This window comes from Aquarana catesbeiana, linkage group LG01 (genome assembly GCF_042186555.1).
Source record: "Aquarana catesbeiana isolate 2022-GZ linkage group LG01, ASM4218655v1, whole genome shotgun sequence".
Lineage (NCBI taxonomy): Eukaryota > Metazoa > Chordata > Amphibia > Anura > Ranidae > Aquarana > Aquarana catesbeiana.
The window spans coordinates 299075145-299091958 of NC_133324.1; positions in this window are offsets into that span (position 1 = coordinate 299075145).

Consider the following 16814-nt stretch of genomic DNA (forward strand, 5'->3'; position numbering starts at 1 on the left):
ACCCCCCAGCTAGTGACTGAATATTGCAGCTAAATCTACGGTCACCTCTTTACCGCCAGTGCCCACCCCCCCAGTAGCCTAAGGCTATTTTCACACTGGGGTGGGCGGGTGTTGGCAGTAAAGCGGCGCTATTTTTAGCGCTGCTTTTCCATCATTTTAGCGGTGCTATTTGGACGCTAGTGGAGTGAATTTAACCCCTGTTAGCGGACGAAAAAGGGTTAAAACCGCCACTGCAGTGGCACTTTGCCAGCGCTGCCCCATTGATTTCAATGGGCAGGGGCACTTTAGGAGCGGTGTATACACCGCTCCTACAGCACTGCAAAGATGCTGCTTGCAGGACTTTTTTTACCGTCCTGCAAGTGTACCGCACTTGGGCTTTCACACTGGAGAGACAGGAGAGGCTCTTTACAGGCGCTATGCAGGTGCTATTTTTAGCGCTGTAGAACCTGTAAAGTGCCTCAGTGTGAAAGTAGCCTTAGTCTTAAGAACAATGTATTAAAGGAATAGCAAGCTTTTTTTTAAAAAGTGATAACTTTCCACAGTTATGTATTGGTGTGTGTATTTGGGTACAATAAGAAGTTAAAAGGATCAATAATCCACCAATACAATTAGATCTACTGCAGTGGGAAGTAAAAAAAGATTTATAATTGGTTGATTTGAGTTTTTATGTTGAACATAGGGTGTTATTTATGAAAGGCAAATCCACTTTGCATTACAAGCGCAAACTACAAGTGCAAAGTGCACTTGAAATTGCACTGAAAGTGCACTTGGTAATGCAGTCGCTGTAAATCTGAGGGGTAGATCTGAAATGAGGGGAAGCTCTGCTGATTTTATCATCCAATCGTGTGCAAGCCAAATTGCTGTTTTTTATAACCCTTGCATGTCCCCCTGGGATCTACAGCGACTGCACTTCCAAGTGCACTTTCAGTGCAATTTCAAGTGCACTTTGCACTTGTAGTTTCCACTTGTAGTGCAAAGTGGATTTGTCTTTCGTAAATAACCCACACAATCTTGCTATTTACACTGCCTTATTGGATATGTCTGATTGAGCTGCAAATCATTTCTGAAGAAAAAAACCTAGTAGGTGATAGGAAAGTGTCAATGAGACTTGCTGAGATTGGGATCACAGCTATAGATGCCACAAGTGAAACCACAAAGTTCCTGTACTCAGACCCTGTGATAATAATAACAACCTAACAGCTGGTATGCTAGTGATCCCAAGTTTTCTGTGCCTTAGGCAATGTTTTCCAAATGATACATGATACAAATTCTGTTCACTCAGATGCTTCCCATTCACTGTTTCAGTCCCATGGGATAGATGTGCTAAACAAACACTATAATCTATTATTAGAAAGGTATAGGTTTCCTTTTGCTCAACTAAAATGAATAGAATTATTCCAGGCCTTATACAGTCACCATTAAGGTGTTTTCATTGTGAATTTATAATGTTTTGTAAACGTTGCTGTATTGATTTATTACAGTACATTAAAATGATAGACTTTTTTTATAAATTATTTGTTTTTCTTTGTTAAATAAATGTGAAAAATTGCTTATGAATATTTTAGTAAGAAGATGGTGAGCATAAGGCATTAAAGTTACCCAATCATCGAATTGGCTTAAGCCGGCCATAAAAGGATCAAAATTCATCCGTCGACTTCTGTACAACCAACCTGTTGAAAATGTTTCTCTTGATCAGCACCGCTATAGCCAATGGTGCTGATCAGTGTATTTTGATGGAGGGGAAGTCTCCCCGCTGTTAAAATACAATAGCGCAGTGAAAGGGATTCCCCCATTGACATCAAGTGAGTGGATCGGGGAACTGAGTCATTTTCTTTTCTTCAACTTGCCGGTTGAATGAAAAAAATTACTGGTGTATGGCCAGCCTTACTACTTATGTTGTGAATAACCTGTATTGAGAATAGTACGGAATAGTAAGATATAAGATTACACACAAAGCTGAATGAATCACAATAGGCACTCACCCCATCCCTCTCCAAGAGGAAATGGAGCTGCCTGGAATTTCATTCTCCAGAAGTCAACAAGTGTATAAACATGCTGATTTTCTTAATAGACAGTCCAGCATTTTCTGAAATCATATCATGATGGCACCATGTAGTAAATGTTTTTTTGTGAAATAAATGTTTTAAACAAAAAAGAAATGATATATAATCTTCTATTTATAAACTTATAACCATAAAACTAAAACCTATAGAAATCTGTAGTAACTCCCAAAGTGTTCCCATGGCTACAACAAAAATGTAAAAATGCGCCCCCTGCAAAGAAGCCATTTAATGTTTACCTCAACCCACCCCTGCTCCAAACAACCCACCTGCACTGTTGATCCCTGCTGAATTAAAGTGGTTTGAGCCACCAGTTCCATATAGCCATAGGTCAAGAGCAGTGATTCTCAATCTGGGGGTCGGGACCCCCTTGGGGGTCGAATGAGGATTTGCCAGGGGTTACCCAATCCTGGGCTGTTCCTGAAGCCTGCAGCACTCTCCCTGCCTTTTTCGCAGCCTCCCAGCAGGGCTGTCCCTGGAGCCTCAGTTCACGGCATGGCTGAGGGGCAAAGACTAGAGGTCAGCTGATTGGTAAGGAAAGTGAAGTGGGAGGGGCTGGAGGATAGAGAGAGATGAAAGGGAAAGAAAGGAGAACAAAGAGAAAGAGTGGTACATCCTAAAATGTACCATAAGGGATTTTAATATTGTACGAGTGGAAGGGACTCAGGGAGCGCTAAATGTCCATGGGTTAGGGGCGCAAATTACTTGTCTTGCCTTGGGTGCTGACAACCCACGCTACAAAAATGTTACTGTTAGGGGTCCCCGCAGCTTGAGATATAGTATCTCACAAAAGTGAGTACACCCCTCACATTTTTGTATTATTTTATTATATCTTTTCATGTGACAACACTGAAGAAATGCTACAATGTAAAGTAGGGAGTGTACAGCTTGCATAACAATGTAAATTTGCTGTCCCCTCAAAGTAACACAACACACAGCCATTAATGTCTAAATCACTGGCAACAAAAGTGAGTACACCCCTAAGTGAAAATGTCCAAATTGGACCCAATTAGCCCTTTTGCCCTCCCGGTATCATGTGACTCGTTAGTGTTACAAGGTCTCAGGTGTGAATGGGGAGCAGGTGTGTTAAATTTGGTGTTATGGACCATGCTCAGTGTCATATCTAGGGGTTGTCTTTGGGAAATAGACGTATGAGTGCTGCCAGCATTGCTGCAGAGGTTGAAGGGGTGGGGGGTCAGCTTATCAATGCTCAGACCATACGACGCACACTGCATCAAATTGGTCTGCATGGCTTTCATCCCAGAAGGAAGCCTCTTCTAAAGATGACACACAAGAAAGCTGGCAAACAGTTTGCTGAAGACAAGCAGACTAAGCACAAGGAATATTGCACCAATGTCCTGTGGTCTGATGAGACCAAGATAAACTTATTTGGTTCAGATGGTGTCAAGCGTGTGTGGCGGCAACCAGGTGAGGAGTACAAAGTCAAGTGTGTCTTGTCTAAAGTCAAGTATGGTGGTGGGACTGTCATGGTCTGGGGCTGCATGAGTGCTGCTGGCACTGTGGAGCTACAGTTCATTGAGGGAACCATGAATGTCAACATGTACTGTGACATACTGAAGCAGAGCATGATCCCCTCCCTTTGGAGACTGGGCCGCAGGGCAGTATTCCAACATGATAATGACCCCAAACACACCTCCAAGATGACCACTGCCTCGCTAAAGAAGCTGAGGGTAAAGGTGATGGACTGGCCAAGCATGTCTCCAGACCTAAACCCTATTGAGCATCTGTGGGGCATCCTCAAACAGAAGGTGGAGAAGCACAAGGTCTCTAACATCCACCAGCTTCATGATGTCATCATGGAGAAGTAGAAGAGTACTCCAGTGACAACCTGTGAAGCTCTGGTGAACTCCATGCCCAAGTGGGTTAAGGTAGTGCTGGAAAATAATGGTGGCCACACAAAATATTGACACTTTGACCTCAATTTGGACATTTTCACTTAGGGGTGTACTCACTTTTGTTGCCAGCGGTTTAGACATTAATGGCTGTGTGTTGAGTTATTTTGAGGGGACCGCAAATTTACACTGTTATACAAGCTGTACACTCACTACTTTACATTGTAGCAAAGTGTCATTTGGTCAGTGTTGTCACATGAAAAGATATAATAAAATATTTACAAAAATGTAAGGGGTGTACTCACTTTTGTGAGATACTGTATATATTATTATTATTATTATTATTATACAGTATTTATATAGCGCCAACAGTTTACGTAGCGCTTTACAACTTGAGGGTAGACAGTACAAGTACAATACAATTTGATACAGTAGGAATCAGAGGGCCCTGCTCCTTAGAGCTTACAATCTAAGAGGGGAGGTCAAGAGATACAAGAGGTAATAACTGTGGGTGATGTGCTGATTGAGAAGATAAATGTACAGTTGTTAGGTGGGGGCCAGATAGGCTTCTCTGAAGAGATGAGTTTTCAGGGATCGTCTGAAAGCGGATAAAGTAGGAGAAAAACGGACGGATTGGGGTAGAGCATTCCAGAGGATGGGGGAGGCTCTGGAGAAGTCCTGAAGGCGAGCATGGGATGAGGTGACAAGGGAGTTTGAGAGCAGGAGGTCTTGGGAGGAGCGAAGAGAACGATTAGGTTGGTATTTTGTGACTAGGTTAGAGATGTAGCTAGGGGCCAAGTTGTGGATGGCTTTGTAAGTTATAGTTAGTATCTTGAATTTAATTCGGTGACTGAGTGGCAGCCAATGGAGGGATTGGCAGAGGGGTGTAGCAGACGCTGAGCGGTTTGTGTGGTGGATGAGCCTGGCCGCAGCGTTCATGATAGACTGAAGTGGGGATAGCCTATTTAGAGGTAAACCAATGAGGAGGGAGTTGCAGTAGTCAAGGCGGGAGATATATGTTTTGTTTTTGGGTTTTTTTGGGCTATGGGGGAGATTTACTAAAACTGGAGCACTCACAATCTGGTGCAGCTGTGCATAGCAGCCAATCAGCTTCTAACCTCAGTTTGTTCAATGAAGCTTTGGCAATATAACCAGGAAGCTGATCGGTTTCTCTGCAGAAGTGAGCCTAATTTTGCACTCCCCAGCTTTAGTAGATAAACCCCAATGTGTTGATGAATCAAAACCACACAAACAAATTTAACTTAGGTTGGGGGTAAATCTTTACCCAACCTATGATCGCTTTGGTCATAATCCTCTTCATCATTCAGTTACACAGAGTTATGCTGCGTACAGATGATCGGAATTTCCGACAACAAATGTTCAATGTGAGCTTGTTGTCGGAAATTCCGACCGTGTGTAGGCTTCATTGGACATTTTATGTCGGAATTTCCGACAAACAAATTTGAGAGCTGGTTCTCAAATTTTCCGACAACAAAATCTGTTGTTGTAAATTCCAAGCGTGTGTAGACAATTCCAATGCACAAAATTCCACGCATGTTCTGAATCAAGTACGAAACGGAAGCGCTCGGTCTGGTAAAACCAGCGTTCGTAATGGAGATAGCACATTCGTCACGCAGCAAAGGTTTTATTATTTTAATGCAGCGTATTCTCTTCTTCTTTAGAATGCTAGATCAATTCAATTGTTTTGCTGCTGATATTCACACAGTTCTGACAAACTATTATTTCTCATGATATCATGAATAATCTTTTTTTTTTTTTTTTTTTGCCAGATCTCCAGAATAATGTTTTTTTTTTTTTTTTTTATAGTGATCTACTTTTTTTTTATCAAGATATCCTGATTTTTTTTTTTATAGTGATCTCCATAATATTTGTGTTCATTTTGTGTGTCAAGTTACCACAACACCATTATTATCTTGTATTTTTTAACCTCAAAGAGATTGGTTGGTGTTGGTGTCCCTTGTTAATTTGACATTGCCTTTTTGAAATGTACCTGCCTACTCACAAACTGTTCTTTTTGAACTAAAACACATAGCAAAGTATTTGTTAAAATAAAATAGGCATTTATCAGGGGTCATAACAAAGCTCTCTCTACTTGGCACATCTATTAGGCAATGAGAACTTTAAACCTAAATGGAAGCAACATTTTAGATTTAAATTTCCCTTGACCTATTTTTCTAAACAACCAACCTTTACTTACAAGTCTTCGTTTACCAGCATTACAGAATTCTTTATTTTCTTCCCACAAAACTATTCGATTTCTGAAGAGTTAAACAAAAGAAGGCCATAGATGAGTTTGTTTTTTTCATTCAACCTGTGGGTTGAATGAAAAAACTGACCCAATTTTCACATCCACACGTTCAAGGTGGATGGGAGAATCCTTCTCTGTGATCAAGTGGCTAAAATCCAACAGGGTGGTTGTATAGAAGTCGATCTGTAGATTACAATTACAATTCAATTACAGTGCCCATACATGGATCACAATTCAGCCATGACAACGCCATGTTACATAAACTATGAACTGTAATTGTTTTGGATTTAATGATATAGAAGATGTAATCTCTTTATTTATGCACAAAGCAATATTTTATTTCTGCTAATTCTGGAAGGTGACTTAGTTTGACCTTTGTTTGCTTCATTGGTCCTATAATATTTTCCAATGGCTCAGTGAATTTCTTAAGCAATAATGATACATGATCTCAATTGTGCAACAAGTTCCTATTGTATGATTATACAAGGAGAAAAGTGAGTTCAGCAATGTATCTCTTTAATCATTTACAAATGCTGTAGAAGTTGATGTTAAGAAAGTAATAAAATCGGATCTAAGAATGTAAACGTTTGTATGTAATTGTAGTGAGCCCTGAGTCTAAACAAGGGAATTTCTTCATCAGAACATTGCAAAAAAATTGTTCAAAGGATGGTATGGCTGAGAACTTTGGTTATTATTTTCTGTATAAAACATTCATGTTGTATGTGGAGACAGATGTTCCTTAAAAGAAAAGTGAAAGTTGGTTGGATGGGGGTTGTTGAGAAACTTAAGCCAATGTCTGCTCACAATTACTCATGATTTTCTGTAATGACATTAAAATTGTAGACACACATGAAAGAACAGGTTTTGTGCATAGCAGCAGCCTTGCTTACCAGTCAACTAACATCACATGATTCTTTAAGCATGTGGCTTTAGTTAAACCTGTTTAATAGCAAAGCATGTTCAGAGTTTATCTTAGCTCAGTTGTAAGATAAATGCATTATTTTGCCAAATAATTTCCCTGGTTTTGATGTGCCAATTAAGAGTATTTTGAGTATGTCATGACCTAAACAAGACAATAAAGATTTGACTTGAAAAAATATGGGTACTAAATGTGTTGACTTTTGTAATCATATATTTTAAAATTATATATATATATATATATATATATATATATATATATATATATATATATATATATTTATATATATATATATATATATATATATATATATATATATATATATATATATATATATATATATATATATATATATATATATATATATATATATATATATATATATATATATATATATATACACACACACAAAATAACTAGTTTATATATTTCACATGATTCTTTTAAACATGGTACATGCTAGAATATGATTTATTGATTTGTATCTTTTATCTAAATAAACCACATCTAGTAAAGCTCTTTCAATATATCCACAAAATTGGGAACCAAATATTCCACTCAATAAAGGGACATTTGTATTTGAGGCACCGTATAGTGGTAGGCAACAAAAACACAATTAAGAAAACTAAAAAAAACGACATTTGTTAGTCACGACTCATCATTAAAATCATACAAAATTGTGTTTTGTGCTCTTCCCATAATTAACAATATTCAACAGTCATTGCAGCATTTTAACACACAAAAAATAGTTCATACACGGTAAAATTTGACTATATCTCCTTATAGTATTGTATGACATCATGAATCCCGGATCAATGCATTTCACAGCCAACGTCACTGTTTCTTTGGTGGCAAACTATGGGGGTATCTAGAATTTATAGCATCAAATAGTAAAAGTAATAACATACTTATGAACCTTACCACAATAATAAAAATATGGATACAAGTCGAGCATCATTCAACGCTCTAAGCCACCACCTTGGCATCTCTGGCAGGGGCCACCCCAACCCAATCCCATCCAAAGGCAGGAAAACTGGCATCAAAACACTGGACCACACAGGGAGGAAGCCAAGGCCACAAATAGCACAGCAACCTCAAAGAGAAACATTTTAAAAATAAAAATATACACTAATAAACCACTCACCCATTGATACCACAACCCTCACAAATGCACATACATACACACACATTTACACATACACACATGCACAGGCACACATGCACACTCACAGACACACATGCACATGTGTATGCATGTGTACACATAGACGTACGCATAGACTAACATACACACACACACACACGCACATTATACTAAAACATACCCACATTCTAATCCCTACATTAATCCACATCCAATTATACACATACCTGGTGGTGCACCCTCCCCATTCAGCTATCATCCTAACATAACAATAGGCAAACTGCCCCCCACGAACAATCCAACATTGCAAAGCTCACATTATTCACCACAAACATCTCACTGCAGACAAGCACATAATGTACAATCATAAAAATAACATTCACCATACCTGTCATCCAATCCAGCATCAAACAGTCCAGCATTAGCCGATCCACTAACTAATCCGGAGTGTCATCCTGATGCAGCCCCGATCTCCCTTTATATAGTCCCACCATACAGGACACAAACTCTGGGAAAAGCCAGTGGGTGATGTCACATCTGGTGTGGGTACCCAGCTACCGTGCATGCACCCACTGCCTCCACACTCCTCAACCTCCACACAGCCTTAAGCCCTGGGACAGGAAGTGATGCAAGTCAGGGCAAACACAGCGACAGATGGGGACATGGCAGTGTCCCCATCCAGAGGAGGGACAAAAAGTGCCAACCCCTCAAGTGTTTGACAACAGCCATAGTGAGAGAGACTGCCCCAAACCCAAGACCACTATCTAGTGGATAACCAGGATATTGCAGAAACAAAACAAAACAAATCCTATTTGAATTGCAGAAAACCTATAATAAAAAATGTAGTTCACCAACCTCAGAATATGGTGGGCAATAAACCATAAAGTACACTACCATGGAGAGAAAAAAAAAATATTTTGAGGTTTGCAAACTTTGTCTAATATTATTATTTCTGCAATTCAAATAGGTTTTATCTGGCAAAGCATTCTTCAATATCCTGGTTATCCACTAGAGGGCATGTGCACACTCTTGCTAGGTGGGACAAAATGTATTGACATCAAGGAGTAAGCCCTCCGATGCCTCCACCCTCCCAACAATAGGCTGAAGTGCACGCCAGCCAGGACCAATAATGATCAATAATCAACAGCACATTTAGCACATAATAGCACACATCTCACTCACATGCAGGAACTCTGCAATTCAGGGATCAGGGTTACATCAGCTGCACTTATTATAAACTGTATGCCGGCAATATTGTATCACAGGGAGGTAGTCTCTGAGGACTTGTTAAAGAGTACTTCCTATACTTGCAGTAGTGACCCAGCCAACCATGTAGAGTTCCCTCTATCTTAAACCACCCTGCACTGGATTTCTTATGAGATACGAGTGTAATGAAGGACATTTTTTATCGGCAAAAGGAAGATCCTAATCACCTCTGACATGCATGCACTTTACTGACGCTCATTTTTATCTATCATCATTTAGCAGATTACTGCATTGGTGGTCAGTGAATGGACATCTAATAGAGACAATTCCAGGCACCATTGATATTATTAATGGTGGTGGACTTTTGCGCAGCACAGGTTCCATCAGTTTTGCATTAAGACCCTGAGACCAGCCAGCCCATTGTGGTCAAACTTATTGGTGGTGTCTCAGTGGGTCCCATTTGTTTGGCCAGGTTCTAATTCAGGAAGGTCAGGGTTGGGTGGGTTCATTTTTTCAGGGGGGACCAGGATGATTTTTAGGGGGTAATGGGAGGGAGGGGATCCGTAGATATCATGTATGGACTTAGTGTGTATAATGCTTTTATATATTCTATATGAAAAAAAAACATTTGTGGTAGCCATAAGTAGGTCCCATTTCTAGTTTTTTGGTACATTTAGTGAGCATACTTGTTCCATTTGGGATGACAAAAATCATTCACCAAGAAGGAGGCCATAGGATCGGAGTATGACAATATGATTGTGGAGCAAAGTTATGGCCTAAGCCTATTTGCTTGAGTGAAGGATGCAGGAATCTCCAATTAACTCTATTGAAGGCCCTTTTGGCATTAAATGATAGGAGACAGGCCTCCAACTTATCTTTATGGACGTACGATGTAAGTGGGAGAGTCTTTGTCATGTTATCTTTGGCCTCATGACCCGGGACAAAGCCCACTTGGTCACTCTGGATAAGGTGAGGTAATAGAGGGGATAAACCTGATGCCAACACCTTAGCAAAGATTTTAACATCTATATTTAAGAGTGATATTGGACTTTAACTACTGCATAAAGAGGGATCTTTACTGGGTTTCGGAAGAATTATTATATGGGCATTGAGTAAATGTGAGGAGGAGGGTGGTTGTCATTTACAGAATTGAGAGCTTTCGTCATGACAGATGCTAGTAAGGGTGCAAATGTTTTGTAAAATCTAGGAGAGAATCTGTCCGGCCGAGGACATTTCCCTGGCTTTAGATATTTTATATATATTATGGGACAGTGATAGCATGGCGGACAATCTGACACTAACTGATGTTGGGGGGAACTGACTAACTGCCACTGCCATCACCAGTGATATTAATACAGTGATCAGTGATAATAATAATATACACTGTAACTGTACTAATGACACTGGCTGGGAAGGGGTTAACTTCTAGGGTAAACAAGGGGTTAAAAGTGTGCCGAACTATTTGTTATATGTTTAAAGTGTGCTGCATTTTACTAAAGATCTCTCAGTTTCTCATCCCTGCTTTGCTAGCTGGAACTCTGAAAGCACTTGGTGAAAAATGCATTAGTAAAGGAGGGTATTGTGTCAGATTGGAAATGGGTTTCCAGCAACAACAATATTGTAGTTCTAGATTTATGGAAGTGATATAAAATCTGATCATTGTAAAAATCCTTGAAAATAGAAGCCTAAAAAAGAAAATGACTGCCGCCATTACATCTATTAATTATATTAAATGTTTGTTTTGGGTTTAATACGACTTTAAAAAATATATGGGTATGTGACATTAAGACTTTTGCAGTTATATAGCAGTTAGATTGTCACCAAAGTATTTTCTAAATATAAGCTTATTACACATCTTATAACAAATTCATCACGTTATAAAAGATTAATATTGGTTTTCAGTTTCTAAACACTTTATAAATTAAAAGCCCCACAGACAAAAAGAAGCAAATGTCCTTGCAACCAGTGGGATAAACTTCATACAAAGCAAATAATACAATTCAGATCGTTTATTCCAAATTGTAAACATATGTTTCCTAATTCTTTCATTTCCCTAAAGACTGAAACATATCAAGCGTGAAACAATAGAGATGAAATCTGATTGAAAAGCTTCTCTACAGAGCAAAATTACTTAATATGCAGAAAAAGATTAGAAGAAATCAAACCTCTTTACTTATTTACTTTGTATAAATGTGTATATATATATATATACATATATATATATATATATATATATATATATATATATATATATATATATATATATATATATATATATATAATATATATATATATATATATATATATATATATATATATATATATACACATATATATATATATATATATATATATATAATATATATATATATATATATATATATATATATATATATATATATATATATATTATTATTATTTTTTTTTTTTTTTTTTAAACAATTTTTTATTAATACTATGGAGTCTATCGCATTGCTTTGGAAATGTCCCATAATTCACTAGAAAGTCAATATGTGTGATATGTCAGTTTCTATTGCCTTTCCCACAGCGTATGTAACATCCCCTTACATTTATTCCTATGAGAATTAAAAAGCCTTAATAACATTTGACCAGAAGTATTAAAGAACATTCAACCAATAGAGAAAACCGCTTAACATTATAGGGCTATGAACATTCAACCAGAAGGGGAAATAATAAGAGATCTCTGCTCTATGTACAATGTTTTGGAGCTACTGTTTGGGAAGTTCAGCGAACAGCGGAACAAATGGATGTTCAGCCTAACTGAACCTCCAGCTGCAACAGGAGCTGAAACACTTAGCAGCAGTAGTAATATTGTTGCTAAATGTGAAAATGTCCTGCACAGGGCTCCTGGGTTTTAGGGAGTCAGCATACAGTGCTGTCCTAACAACTAGTGTCTCAGCCCTGCCTGGCATGTTCAGTTGTCAGCCAGGGTTTCCCAGCTGACATATGAATGTAAATATGGATGAGATAAAACTAATTGGCACGGGGGACCCCATGAAAAAAAATAAAAAATTACCTTAACACACAGTTGCACATGCACTGTGATGCAGTGCCATTCATTTTGAATGGCACCGCACCACCATGTAATGCACAGTATATGAACAATGCACTTCCAAGAATGCATTCTAGTATAGTGTTATCCTTTATTATTCACTTCAGCAGGAAAAATAATTTGAATTACAGAGGAGGCATGAAAATAGGAATAGGTTACAGGGCCCTGTAATGAAATAGTACAGATTCACTAGTTGCAACTGCTTTATAGCAGGGTAAACTTATTGTACTGTGGCCAGATCATGATAATCTTGTAAGTTACCTTCATTAAGATAAAGCCAAGCTGAGGAATTCACAACCAATGAAAAATTGGATTATTTACTTGCAGTGATACAAAGTTTGGCAGGATAGAGCATCCCATAGGCCAAGTTGAGGCACTTTAGGTATTGTACAGTATAACATCAGCAATTTTAGTCCTCTGGTGCTACACCTTTTCCGAGATGTCCAGATAGATGGATAGCCTGGCACCATTAAACAAAACTTTCTTCCTTTCTCTGGCCACCCTTAGTATTTCTCTGTCCTTTTAAGTCAACACCCATGCCAGAGTCAGTTTCAGAGAACCTCCAGGATGTAAAGGTTGTATAGCTGTATATATGCAAGTTCTGTGGCAAATATTGGTGTAAAAGCTATCTTGCCAAAGATGTCAATAAGTCTAGTCACTGTTCCACAATTTTCGTACTGTTCCTTCTTAGCCAATTTGCTATTTACTCATACAGTCATGCTCAAAAGTTTTCATACCCTAGCAGAAATTGTGAAATTTTGTCATTGACATTGAAAATATGACTGATCATGCCAAAAACTGTCTTTTATTTAAGGATAGCAATCACATGAAGCCATTTATTATCACATAGTTTTTTTTTGGATCCTTTTTAAATCAGAATGATAACAGAAATCGCCCAAATGGCCCTGATAAAAAGTTTACATACACTGGAATGTTTGGCCTTGTGTCAGGAAAGAGACAAGTACCAGTCTCGCCAATATCGCTGCCTTCCTTCACACATGCGCGGTAGAGCGGCACTCCGGCGCATCCCTGGGCACAATACAGCGAAACGGCTAATGCGTGTGTGCAATTCGGCTAAGCGGCTAATGTTTGTGTGCATTTCAGCGAAATGGCTAATGTGCGTGCGCGATTCAGCGTAGTGGCGAACGCGCGTACGCAATAGCGTGCACAACATGAGCCTCCCACTGGCCTATAAAAGCCACTCTGTGCCATGACTAGATTGCTGGTTTGTCTTTCAGCTCCCCGTGTGTTTCCTGCTTTGTATCCTGATTCTTGATTACCTGTTGTGACCCGGATTGACCTTGACCTGCTCTGATCACTACCCGCATCTGACCCTTCGGCTTGCCTCTCGGACTTCTCCACTTGCTTACTGTGTTTGACCCTCGGTCTGTCTACGGATATTGCTTCCTGTCTCCAGTGATTGACCCTCAGCCTGCTCCTGGACTTTGCTATTGTCTTAAGTGCTCGACCCCTGGCTTGCTCACAGACTTTGTTTCCAGTCACCTGTGTTTGACCCTCGGCCTGCCTAAGGACTTTTGCTATCAATCTTCAGTACTAGTCATCAGCCTGCTGACAGGCCTGCTAACAGTCCTTGCACTAGACTATTTTTGCCTATCTAGAGACTCTTACTAGTCAACGGTGTTTAACCCCCGGCCTGTTTTTGGATCAGCTGTTCATCCTCCTTCCTGAGCTTCAGCATCTTCCAGTCCTGCACAGCTCTCTCCCTGCCGGTGACCTTCACGCAAGACCTGCCCTTCACCCCCTGTACCATCTCCAGGAGTGGAGTGTGCTTAGTCGCAAGAGGTTACCGCTCTCAGCATCTCGGCCCCGGTGAGTACCCTTATCTGACACCTTGGTACAGACACAAAAGGTGGCACACACAGGTTAAAATGGCAATTAAAGGTTAGTTTCTCCCATTTGTGACTTTTTAAATTACAATTAGTGTCTGTGTATAAATAGTCAATGAGTTTGTTAGCTCTCACATGGATGCACTAAGCAGGCTAGATGTTGAGCCATGAGGAGGTAGAAAAGAACAGTCAAAAGACCTGCGTAACAAGGTAATGAAACTTTACAAAGATGGAAAAGGATATAAAAAGATATCCAAAGCCTTGAATATGCCAGTCAGTACTGTTTATTCACTTTTTTTTACGAACTTGTACAGTAAAGGCTTCTTTCTGGCAACTTGACCAAGCAGCTCTTTTTTTGTTAAAGTATCATTGTATTGTGCTACTTAAAAACAACCACACCATCTTTTTCCAGAGCAGCCTGTATTTCTCCTGAGGTTACCTGTAGGTTTTTTTTTGTATCTCAAACAGTTCCTGTGGCATTTGTGGCTGAAATATTTCTTGATCTACCTGACCTTAACTTGGTATCAAAAGAGCCCCACATTTTCCACTTCTTATTAAGTGATTGAGCAGTACTGACTGGCATATTCAAGGCTTTTGGATGTCTTTTTATATCCTTTTTCATCTTTGTAAAGTTTCATTACCTTGTTACGCAGGTCTTTTGACTGTTTTTTTCTACCTCCTCATGGGTCAGTGTCTAGCCTGCTTAGTGCATCTATGTGAGAGCTAACAAACTCATTGACTATTTATATAGATAGCAAAATGCTGCGCTAAACCCAAAAGTGTAAAACACCAAAGCAGCTGACACACAGACAAACAAAGTCCACTAGAAATTAAAACATACAAAGTTCCACACTAAAAGCATCCAACATATGCATGTGGGAAATGTGTATTGTGATATATAAATAGTGTGCTAGGAAGGACACATAAAAAATAAGAACCAACATATAAATATGAAAAACAGCTGTAAAAACCAGCAATAAAAATCAAAGTTTCAGTAGTGAAATATGGAACAGCAAAAGGTGGAAGTCCATATATTGAACGCAAAAGAGTATCTTCTTCAATGGGGGAGCACCGGTAGGCACTGGAAGATGTATGGATCCTCAGATGGAGAGGAGACAGTAGATGTCAAGGTGAGCAAAAATTGAATAGAAGTAAGTGGATACTCTTACCGGATGTGTAGGACGCAAATACCATATAGCAATGCGTCAAATAGGCATAGGGATACACTCCCGTGATGATGAACCGGACAGAGTCCTGTGGGTTCCGGACACCGTTGGAGGATGGTGGTTGCAGATTGAAGTTGGACCACTAGCACACACGTCCTCTGATTATAGAGCGGGGTGATCCAGAGGGGTGATTCAACATGGAGCCATGGAGGAAGAAAAAAGGAAGCTTCACATGGTGTAGGTCAAAAATGGGATTTATTGGAAAAATACCATACAGGATTAAAAGTGATCACAAATAGGGTAAAAATAGCAATGTAGGAAGCTGAAAGCGCTAGCCCTACACATTTCGACTAAATAGTCATCAACAGGGGCATAAAACAGCCTCCCCACATTGCTCTAATTTATAAACTGTACCAAAACTTTAGAATTAGCCAGATCCGCCCCCAACATGACGGAACCGGAAGTGAAAACATTGTGGGTGCATGAAAGTCTATGTGCCTAGTACATAATCATAGCCCCACAGCATAGGGAACAAAGACATTATGACAAACAGTAATACGCCTTCATGGCATAAATGAAAAACCCAGCTAGAAATCTCAAAGGAAACTGTAGAATCATTACATTTAGAGCGGCTTGTGTTCCATTAGGCTGCTGGTGTCTAGTCACCCCGCCCATAGATAGGCCTGTGTTCCAAGCCTCCTGTGGGTCAGTGCCGATGTCATCTAAACCCTGGGGGAAGGCAGTGCGTCAGAGCCAATCAGACGCTGGTGTCCCATCTACACATCTATACGAGGCTTGTATTCCAAGCCTTGGATGCGCTGAAGGGACAATCCAGCAAGACCGCCGATGTCTTTACTGCATCAGGAGGGGGCGGAGTGCTGCGACCAATCGGCAGCTGGTATAAAGTCAACTCCCACACGGGAGGCTTGCGTCCCAAGCCTCATACATGTGGAGAAGACAGCAAACCCAAGCACCCGCCCGACCCCACCAGACATCTATTGGCAATCAGAGAAGGCTGGAGCCAGATTCATGAAGAGTACTGTTTATCACTCATTAAGTCAATGTCTCAGAGACTGCAAGCAGTTATAAAAGCCAGAGGTGGTGCAACAAAGTACTAGTGATGTGTTGGAGTGTTATTTTGTTTGTTTGTTTTTCATGATTCCATAATTTTTTCCTCAGAATTGAGTGATTCCATAATTTATTCCCTGTGCTTGTTCTATAAATCTAACTGTTACTGGCCACCACAATTATTTTTCTTGATTTCTTTTAGTGTTTCT